At 38.6% G+C, this 11,259-nt stretch overlaps 2 pseudogenes; both read right to left on the reverse strand.

Moving 5' to 3' along the window:
- Positions 1-2,273: 2,273 nt before the first annotated feature.
- On the reverse strand, positions 2,274-3,468 carry LOC104847638 (annotated as a pseudogene).
- An 898-nt stretch (positions 3,469-4,366) lies between these two features.
- Positions 4,367-6,327, reverse strand: LOC109117383 (annotated as a pseudogene).
- Between the last annotated feature and the right edge of the window lie 4,932 nt (positions 6,328-11,259).

The raw sequence follows: 11,259 nt of genomic DNA on the forward strand, positions 1-11,259 counted from the left end.
TAGAGGGGGAGATCAAACATTTGAGACTACAATATGAAATGAGTCTTAATTACAGTGGTTAATGGAAATTATTTCTTTCTTTAAAACTACATGGTGTTCAAATGATAAGGGGAACAAGGGAGGGGAGGAGGAAAGGAAAAAAGAACAATTAAAAAAAAGAATGGAAGGGCCCTGGATTTAGCTCAGTGGTTTCATCACCTGCCTTGCAAGCACAAGGGCCTGAGTTCAAGCCCTAGTACCAAAAAAAAAAAAAGAAGCAAGGCTTTTGGAGATAAAGCAGGAAAGGGGGTTGAAGTGAGGGGAAGGGAATGTCGGGGGGGGGAGAAGCATGATGTATCATGTACAGGTACAATTCCCTATGATGAATGTTATCAGTATGTATATATAAAATGTGCCAGTAAAATTAAATAAACAGCTATATGGGAAAAATTTAATCAAAGAAAATATGTCACATCAAAGTTTTCATTTTGAAGCATAAATTCCAATATATAAATACTCATTTTCTCAAAAAACTTTTGTGGTTTTTGAGACAAAGTCTCACTTTGTAGTTCAGGCTGGCCTTGGACTCACTATGTAGACCAGGCTGGCCTTGAACTAGTGGTGATTCCCTTGCCTCAGCCTCTGGAGTGATGGGATTACAGGTGTGCGCCACCATGCTCAGTTCTGAAATGTTTTAGAACAAAAACAAACTGACTAAATTTTGAAAAGCAAAAACTGTATTTCTGGCTACTTCATCTCCTTCAAAAAATATTTTGCTTTTAGAGTAGTTTCAGGTTCATAGTAAAATTGAACAGATAGTACAGAATTCCCATGTACCTACTCACCCCCCAATAGTCTTACCCATCATCAACATCCTGTGCTGAAATCTGTTTGTTGCAATCAATGAACTTACAATGACACATCATTATCACCCAGACCTCATCATACACATTAGGGTTCACTCTTGGTACTGTGCAAGTATGAGTTTTGAGAAATGTACAAGAAATGTAGCCATCATTTTATTATTATATAAAGCAATTCTACTACCCTTAAATTCTATGTGTTCTGCTTGTTCACATCTCTTCATCCACATTTTATTTTTTTAAGCTTCCCAAGACAGTTTTTAATTTTCTGTTTATTCCATCAAAACCAAAGTTGTTACAAACAGGCAAAAAATCCAGTCACAGAGCTTCCTGCTCACCTTTTCATGTGTGTTCAAGATGCTTCCTGATCAGTACACTCTGCCTCCTGTGACATGTGACTGGGCACAGCAAAAGGATTTGGGGTCTGGGGTAATGAATGGTGAGGTCCAGTGTGCCAGGAACACAGTGAGCAACTGCACTATGGGAAACCAGCTCTGAAACAACTCAGTCAGTGGCCCGACAGAGGGACTATAAATGGCATGGCTGTCCCATCATCCTTGCCCTCAGTAAAGCAAACCTGGGCTACTTTCAGGGAGAGAAAGACACAGATGCTTACGGGAAAAGTAAGCAACTCAGAATCATTTACCTCCAAACAAGGTTTTAAGTGAGGTGAGATGTTCTCTAACCATAATTTTCTTGGAAACCAGAGTGGGAAATTAAGAAGAGAGGGTTAGATTACCTTTCCTTCTTCCATTTTTATCACTAATATATGACTCTTGGTTTTGACACAGCCAAAATGAAAAGGCTATAAACCAACCAACACCCCGTATACAAGCAATAGCATATAAACTCTCTAAGGGATAGAGATAAAGGACATTTCCCCCAACTCTGAAGAGTTCCTGGTTTGGTTAGAAAAATGTGTTGAGAGCCACAACCAGCTGAGAAGCCACTCATGCGATTTTGGCAAAAGTGACAGAAAACAATGCACCTACACTTATGTCATTGGCTGTAAACCAACAAGGTGAAGAGAGTAAAAACCCTATTGTTTATGCAACAGAAGACTATGAAGTGGCTTTAGGAATGGACTAAAACTTAGATGGCAGTCTACTTTGAAAGCTGGAATTTTATATATACTGGGGAATAAACAAAATATTAGTCATCTATTGTTTTTCAGAGTATCATAGCTTGATATACCTTCCTTCCTTGGCCTACTCCAGCCCCTTTGGAATCAACTGTATTAGTGTAGTTGTTACAGCAAAAGATTCTGTATTGGAAACTTCCTTCAGAGTTCATAACAGAAGCCAAACATAAAGAGAAAATAATCCTTACATTTGCTTTCTACTAAAGCATTAGCATAGACAAAACTAACATTAGAAGATGCCAAATAACATAGCAAATAAAGTGAGTCTGAGGAAACAAAAGCAACCCCCGCCCTACTGCAGTGCACCCCACTAAACAGTAGTTATTTTCTTATCCTTAGTGGCCTGCTTGATGGCCACCTGCTCACAGATGATCTCCTTGAGCCTCTGCATCCTCATGTTCTGGGTGGTCTGGTCCCGCACTTCTGTCTAAGGTGCAGTAGGGTCAGGGCATGGATGTATTCCGGCTCTGTGTAGTTGATGCCCGGGTCCACCACCAGGTGGAGGAACTCATCGGCTAGGTTGTACAGCATCTCTGCCTTGCAAAGTCCAGGTCTGCTTCTCATGACATGGTCATGTTGGTCAAGTTATGCTGGAGAACAAAAATGTTTCTACACTTTTTCTTAATGCCAGACTCACTGATGCACCTGAAGTACTGGGCACTGTTGATGAAGATACAGGAGATGAGGTGTGCCAGGCCTTCAGAGATATACTGGAACTTGTGCTGCTGAAGGCAGCACTCATAGCCTCTTCGATGGAGCTGATATCTTTGTTGAGCTTGAACACCAGAGGATCATAATTCATGCTTTCTACATTGGCAGCAATGGCATAGTTCCCCTCTTTTGCTATAGGGATGAGATAGTGGAAACAGTGAACTCTCACTTTCAGATGCAAGACCAGCAACCAGCAGTCAGCCATGTCCTGAAAGGACTTGGCTAGTTCAAAAAGAGTCTGCATGATCTGCTTGGAGGCAGGGGACAGTTCCGTGTTCACATGGCTCTCTTGAGCAGTAGAAAGCAACTGAGATGTAGAAAGATTAGAGAAAGCTGACTTGGTTCGGCTTGCCAACCATTCCAAGCTTTCTTGCATGTTAGCCAAGGCTTTGAGGTCACTCGTGTCACAGAGGATATATTCTGGAGGGTTTCATTTATCACCCAGGTTCCAAATTAGAACTTCATATTCCTTGCCAAAGGCTGCCCTTATGAAATCTTCTTTTTTATTTATTTAGTGAATTTGTCAAATTATCTTCATTTCTACCTTTTTATAGGATAACAATAGCATTACTTTGATAGCACTTATTTCATTTTTATTAAAATCAGTTATTCTCAAGACTGATTATTAGTAACAAATCCTGAGTTTTAAAATACTTGGGCCCAGCCAGGCATGGTGGTGCTCACCTTCTAATCCCAGTACTGGCAGGCTGAGGCAGGAAGATTGCCATGAGTCTAAGGTCAACCTGATCTACTATGTAGTGGATTCAAGGCCATTCTGAACTATATAGCAAGACCGTGTCTCCAAAAACCAAACCAAACAACCAAATAAAAAATTCAGGATGAGAAATATTTTGGAATGTGTACATATATAGAATGTGATATTTTTTGGATGGAACCTCAGTCTAAGCATGAAATTCATTTATGTTTCATAAATGCCTTATATACATAAACTGAAAGCAAAAATACAAGATTTTTCATGATGTCACACATAGTTGCATGCTGTGCAGTTTTCCACTCAAGTCATCATATTGGTACTCAAAGTTTTGGATTTTAGAGCATTTTATGGTTTTTGAATTAGAGATGTTAAGCCAGGAATGGTGGTGCATGCCTATAATCCCAGTTCTCTGGAGGCAGAGGTAGGAGGATTTGCAAGTTTGAGACCAGCCTAAGCCACATAGTGAATTCAAGGCCAGCCTACAAAGTGAGACCCTGTCTTAGAAGAAAAATAATTAGAGATATTAAATCTGTACTATGCCAAGTCACGGTAGAAATATGATTTTTTTTGGAAATTCAATTTACTGGAAATTCAACCCAGAGCCTTCACTATGAGCTACATCATTGGTGTAACTTTAATTTTCATTTTGAGACAGGGTCTTATTAAATTGCTAAATTCCCCAGACTGGGTTTCAACTTGTAGCTCTTGTGCCTTAGCCTCCCAGAACACTGGGATTATAAAAATGTGCCACCACACACAGCTCAAAACATGATACTTCTTTTATTTTAGATTAGACACATTTTGATGCTCAATAGTTATAGGTGATAACTCACCCCCATATTAGATGGTATGGGATGAAAGCTCAGAGGTAGTGAGAAGTGTGACTTGAAACAAGGCTTTGTATTGTTTTGGGATTTATACACTATTATGTCTGAGTCTGTGCCACCTGTAAAACATGATACTTTTTAAATTTTTTTTTTTTTTTACACACTATGGTAAAAAAATTTGATATTAATGTTCCTGTAAGCAAATAATTTGTACTGAAAATAGTTTTATTTTCCTGACATCTACATTATATAACTCTAATCACTGAATTCTTCCTCATCACTGCAGTGTGTGTTCTTCTTTATCCTTGGGCACTGTGAATCCCCTGACCTTGAGGGTGCCCCCTGCACTGGGTTTCCATTTGTTCTGTTCTTCAGTCTTGGCTTGCTGGGGGTGATGGCTTGGCTGAGACTATAGAGAACAGGATCTTCCTCTTTGTCTTCAATTTCTTCTATGTCCTCAATTTCTTCTGGTTCGGCAATTTGCTTTTTCTTCTTCTTTTCTTTCTTCTTTGGAGGCTCATGTTCTCCAAGCATATTTTTCGGACAGACATAATTTTAAGTGTCTGCTTTCCCCACATTCGTAACACTTTGATTTATCAAAGTAATTTCGCCTTCGGATGAATTCAGCTGCTCTCCTATTGTCAATAGCAATGCTTGCCTTTATCACTCTACCAAACAACCGTCTGGTATTTATGGCTGTGATACAGTTTGTGCAGAGTCTTTATCCAGAAATAATATAACTGCAGACCCTTTTACTCCTCCTCTTATCTGTGTCTTTCATTATAGTAATATTCACCACATTGCCATACTGGGAAAATATCCAGTATAAGTTGTTGTTTGTCAGGGAGAAGGGCAAGTTGGACACGGACACTGTGATCTTACTTGGTGCCAATTCATCACTCATTTCTTCAGGGACAGTGGCCCCGGTGCGGTGGGGATTGAACCCCAACTTTTCCTCTCCCCTGGCAACTGCCTGGGCATCCTGCGCCAGGGGATGTTTGTGGGGGGTCGGCCTAGAGCCTAAGGGGAGCGGCCCTGAGTGGCTCCCTTAGTGGGGCCGCACTGGTGGCGCTGAAATCTTCTTCTCCTCTCTTTGGCCTTAGCTGTTTGGACTGAGCCATATTAATCCAGTTTGGTAGTGATTTCAAGATTCTGCTGATGTCATTATCTTTTACCCAAGGTGCACTGATGACAAGTTTTTGTTCTGACTGAACAATGCCCCTGTAGGCTGCAGATCAGGTGTCCTTGTACTCCTGGAGCTTCACACACACAATGCTAACGAACTGGATCAGAATATGCTCGGAAATCATGCATCAGGTTCATGAGGTCTTGCACTGTCTTTCCACAATGATTGTGCTTTGCAAGAGAGGGTGCTGTCCTCCCAACACCTTCATGATGTCTGCGTCAGCTAGGATCTTCAGTGGGTCAGATGTTTTAGTGACTCCTTCAATCTTTTTGTTCATCTCAGCCAAGACCCGATCAAGGCAGATTTTTGTTTGTTTGTTTGTTTGTTTGTGAGGTTCTTTTTGTGTACATGGTGAGAAACTCTCAAAGAGGGCAGTGCTTGGCTAGGCCAACTATCAGGGAATGCTCAATCTTCTGAATAAACTTTGGTGGCAGTTTGAACTTGAGAATGAGTTTGATGATTTTTAGGTGCCTAGAGGATATAGTTGCATTGTGGAGAGAGACAAGGTGGTGGGGGGGGGACTGATCCACATTTTAAAAGCTAAACTGCTCTATATCCATTATCTGTCTAATCCAGGATTTCTCTTGACCAAGAATAGGGTACATCTTGACAATTTGGACCAGAGAATTATTTTAAAGGGGCTGTCCTATGCATTTTAGCATGTTTAGTAAAATACCTTACTCTCTACTAAGTAGATCTCAGAAGCACGGCCGTTCTCATTGTGACAAGTAAATACATTCAGATATTTCCAAATGTCCCTGGAAGCAGGTAGCAAAACTGTCCCTTTAGAATAATTTGCCTAATATAAGAGATGCTTATTCTACTTTGAAAACAATGTCCATATTATTCTATTACAATTTGTATAGTTAGTCATTAAATGCTACTCAAAATACCTATCTTTTTTTTTTTTTTGAGTTTATTGGTACATTTAGGGATACAGTACAGTTACATTCATTGTTGGGATCATGTACCTTTACATGGCAAGTCTTGATTCTCATTTCTTTCCCCTTACCTCTGCCCTCCCTTCACCCCCTCCTCCCCTCCCCCCATACAAACACTTTATTTTCATCTTTTCATTCTCTCACATTTTTTTCTTTTCCCTTTTTGTTCTTCCCCTACGTATCACACCTTCCCTACACCTTTAGCTCCTTTCCTCCCATTTCTAAATGTCAGTAATCTTATTAGAATCTTATGCATTGTTGCAGAATATTCACACCAGGGAAACTATTTGGTATTTACACATGTGGGACTTATTTATTTCACTTAGGAGTATATCTTCAATATGTATCCATTTTCCTATGAATGAATCTATTCTCTCGCTCTTTATGGCTGAGTAATATTCCATTTTATAGAAAAACCACAACTTCTTTATCCAGTTTCCAACGGATGGGCAAATAGGTTGTTTCCAAGATTTAGCTATTACAAACTGTGCCGCTATAAACATGGGTGCCAAAATACCTATCTTGACTACTATGTGCTAAATACTACACAGTTGTGCTACTCTAGCCAGGAAGAGCTATCAAATTGTTCATATATTAAAAAGTTACAGAGTAGGGCATAAGCTTTTACAATAAAGGTAAAAACAGTCTGTATAATAGCTATTGTAAACCTTGTGAAATGACTGACCAAAGTAATCCATCCATCTTCATGATCACCTGACCATTCACAGGAGAATGAACCCAAAGAGAAACTGAATTGATTGGGCCACCTATGCTATGGTCTGCTTCACAAACAAGATATGATTAGTGCCCCTATGGGGAAATAGTTCTAAAAAATTAGCCAGGGGAGGTGCATTCTATCCAAATCTCCACTTCTACCCCACCACTGTCCTACGATAGAAAGGATTTTTTGCCCAATTCCCTTGGGAAATTACCACAGTGCTTCCATTCTATTTTCCTTTTTCTTTGGTAGATATCGGTGGGAATGATGATAAGCTGGAATCCCTTCTGATTGGTCAAAATTTGTGCTGTTCTAGTCATTAAATTGGAATGTAACTGAGCAAGTACAATTTGAGATTTTTTTTTTGGAGATTTTCCTTGTTAAAGATTTAGGCATTAAAATAATTAAAATAATTATGGAAATCTACAAGAAAACTGAAAAAATGAAGTGGGGAATTGAAATAGTAAGCAACAGAACATTGTAGGAAATTTAAGTCTATTTGCATATGGTCTCACATAATGAGATTCTTTCTCTCTCTCTCTCTGTCTCTCTCTCTCTCTCTCTCTGACAGAATCATTAAAGTAAGTTTTGACATTCACTTGCTCTGGTTTTCATTAGTTTTTTTTTATGATGGACCAAAAATAAATATATTCATAATTGACTTATTAAAGACAGTTCATTATCTAACTTCTATTTCCAAGGCACCTTTCATAGGATGTAAAGCTATTTATTTCTTATTTATTAGAAAACATCAATATGTATATTCCCCCATCTGTAACCTCAAATAGATTTCCTCATCTGTAATTTAAAGGATTCTTTCCAGTTCTAATTATTTATGATGTTTTGGCTAATATAATTAATATATACTGGGCCCAATTGTATGCTGGGATTTCAGTAGTAAGAAGAGAAAAAGATGTAGAAAAGAATCTTGTAAGAAGCTAGATTAAAATTTTAAGGATTAATTTGATTGTAGTAATATACCTTTAAGATTGTGTTTGGCAAGTTGAATCAGTTGTTAAAAAGAAAAGATAAATTTAGGCTTTACTGAAGGGATTAGCAGGTCCTGAGGATGGAGTAAGGGAAGGAACTAGGACTAAGCATTTGAGGGAAAGTCCTGGCCTCAGATAATCTATTTGTGTTAGAGCAGAACATCAGTTAAAAGAGGAAGCTATGCAGAGCAGGATCCAACTCCCAGAGAAAAAGGGAAAAGAAAGAATTTCTTAGAGAATCAAGGTCCTAGCCAGGCACACTGAAACTCAGGGTAAGGCCTAGGCTCCAGGTGGGAATGGTAACCCTAACCAGAAAAACAAGGGGAAAGTTAAATCACAGGGAAGAGTCCAACACTGGGGAGCCAGAGAAGAGGAAGCTGTTCAGAGAGCACACACCAGACATGGAACACCTTGGGCAGCTGTCATGCTCACTGCCTGGAGGGAATGCCTAATACTCTCCTGATTTGAGACAGGATTTGTCCCATGAGATGTAGGAGGTGGAAGATCCCTCGCCTCTGTCAGAGGAGAGCTGGGAAAGGCTGCTCCATATGCTTTGCTTCACTCAATTCCTGTCTTTGTCAAAACAGTCAGAAAACTATCGTACTCAGTGACTGCTGACTTCTCTCTACTGTAGATTCAATGCAATCTGTATCAAAACACTAATAATGACTTTCACAGAAATAGGAAAAGCAATACAGAATTTCATTTGGAATCAAAGAAGACCCAGAATAGGAAAAGCAATTCTGAGCAACAAGAGCAACAGTGAAGCCTTCATTATACTGGATTTCAAGCTGCATTATAAAGCTATAGTAACGAAAACAACATAGCACTGGCACAAAAACAGAAATACAGACCAATGGAATAGACTAGAAGACAGAAACTCTACTCTCTACTTCTACCAGAGTTGTATGTAACTTCTTAAGGAGTTAAATGTGGTCAAGCTGTGTATAGAGAGCGATGAGATTTCTGTTTATCAGCCAACTCTATACACTAAACTAGGGTTGGAAATTTTTTCTGTAAAGATCCAAATAGTGAATATTTGAAGTTTCACAGCTCATCTGATATCTGTCTAGAATATACAACTCAGCATTATAGCATGAAAGCAGCCATATTTAATATGTAAACAAGTGAGCATGGCTTTTGTTCAATAAGTTATTTATAAATCCTGAAATTCATAAAATTCCCATGTGTCCAAATATTACTCTTCTTTTGAGTGTTTTCAATGATTTAAACATGTAAAAATTATTTTTAGAACTAGGGATGTGGCTCAGTGGTACAGTACTTGCTTAGTATGCATGAAGCCCTTGGTTTAATCCCTAACACAGCAAAAAAATTCATTTTTAGCTAATGGGTCATAAAAAATAGGAAACAGACAGTAGTTTGCAAATCCTCTACCAGTCCTAAACCAGTAGTGATTTATTTAGTGAGCAGTGATCAGCCTAATTCTGTCTAAAAGGCTTTCACAATTAGGGCCACATAATTTTACCACTGGGATTAGCCCTGCTCCAAGCTCTGGTAAAAATCAGACCACAGACAGTGAGAATATAAAATATTCTCCCTATTATCTCTTTTCTGAAAAGTCATTCTGTTTGATGGCCCTACTCTATTTCTGCCCTTTGGTCTAGTAATAGTGTTCTGATGTGGTTGTTACTGATAAAGTCATGTTGGTTACACTCTACCTCCTACAAATATTCTTTCTTGTATGTTAGAGTGTCTGCTTACCATCCAGTTCCTACAGAACAAGATCTTGCCATGACTACAAAGTGCTCCCAGAGACAGTAGTGTTAAATATTAACCTTGAATTTCTGGATGGGTTCCTATGACTTCCTACTTGATATTCTTGACGTCAACACTCTACCTTCTTAAATCATCCTCCTGTGGATGGTTGAGTTCTAGGTTTTCCTCACCAAACCTGATGCAGCCATCAGTAGCTGTTATGACTTGTGTCTAGGCGTCACCAGAAAGCCTCATGCAGTCATAGGTGGGGCTTTTCAGAGGTGGCTGGATCTAGTGTGTGATGCTGGGATCAAGGGTGTGTGGTTATTAAATTAGTGACTTGATTTAATCAAATCAGGATGAAGACAGGGATCTATTTTTTTGGTTCAGTTTTTGCCACAAACCTGCAGTTTTCCCAGCACCATTTGTTAATGATACTGTCTTTTTTCCAATATGTTTTGGCTCCCTTCTAAAAAAAATCAGCTGTAGGTGCTTGGGTTTGTTTCTATGTCTTCCATTCTATCTCATTGGCCTATATCTCTGTTGGTTTTTTTTTTCTCTCTCTCTCTCTCACTCTTTGAGTTTATTGGTGCATTTTACATATATAGTACAGTTACATTCATCATTGAGATCTTGTACCCCTTACATGAGAGATCTTGGTTCTCATCTTTTCCCCTTGTCCCTGCCCTCCCTTCACCCCCTCCTCCCCTTCCCATTTATAAACACTTTATTTCCATTTTTCCTTTTCTCATATTTTTTCTTGTTCCTTATTTCCTTTCCCCTACCTTTCCCACTTCCCCTACACCTTTAGAACTTTTCTTCCTATTTCACATTATCAGTTATACAACTTGAATCTTATTTACACTTTTAGTTTTTCACACTATTCTGTATTTACACATGTGTGTCATATTTATTTCACTTAAGAGTGTGGCCTCCATATGGTAGTCTTATTTTAATTTTCTAAGAGATATCAATATCATTTTTTTCATAATGGCTGTACTACTTTACATGCCCTTTCTCCACATCCTCACCAGAACTTGTTAACTTTTCTCTTTTTGATAATGGACATTCTAACTGGAGTGAGGTAACACCTCAATGACGTTCTGATTTGAATTTCCCAGGTGATTAGTGATATTGAGTATTTTAAGTAGATCTGGTGGTCATTGTATAGACTTTTTGTGAAACGTCTATTTAGGTTGCTGATCCTCTTTGAATTATATTATTTTGTACTTTTGCCTATTGAGTTGTTTGATTTTCTTACACATTCTGTACATTAACCTCTTGTATGATATATACTTTGCAAATATTTTCTACCATTCTGCTGTATTTTAAGTAGCTGGTGGTCATTGTATAGACTTTTTGTGAAACGTCTATTTAGGTTGCTGATCCTCTTTGAATTATATTATTTTGTACTTTTGCCTATTGAGTTGTTTGATTTTCTTACACATTCTGTACATTAACCTCTTTTGTGTG

This window comes from Fukomys damarensis, unplaced genomic scaffold, assembly GCF_012274545.1.
Source record: "Fukomys damarensis isolate Sample0158 unplaced genomic scaffold, DMR_v1.0_HiC HiC_scaffold_39, whole genome shotgun sequence".
Lineage (NCBI taxonomy): Eukaryota > Metazoa > Chordata > Mammalia > Rodentia > Bathyergidae > Fukomys > Fukomys damarensis.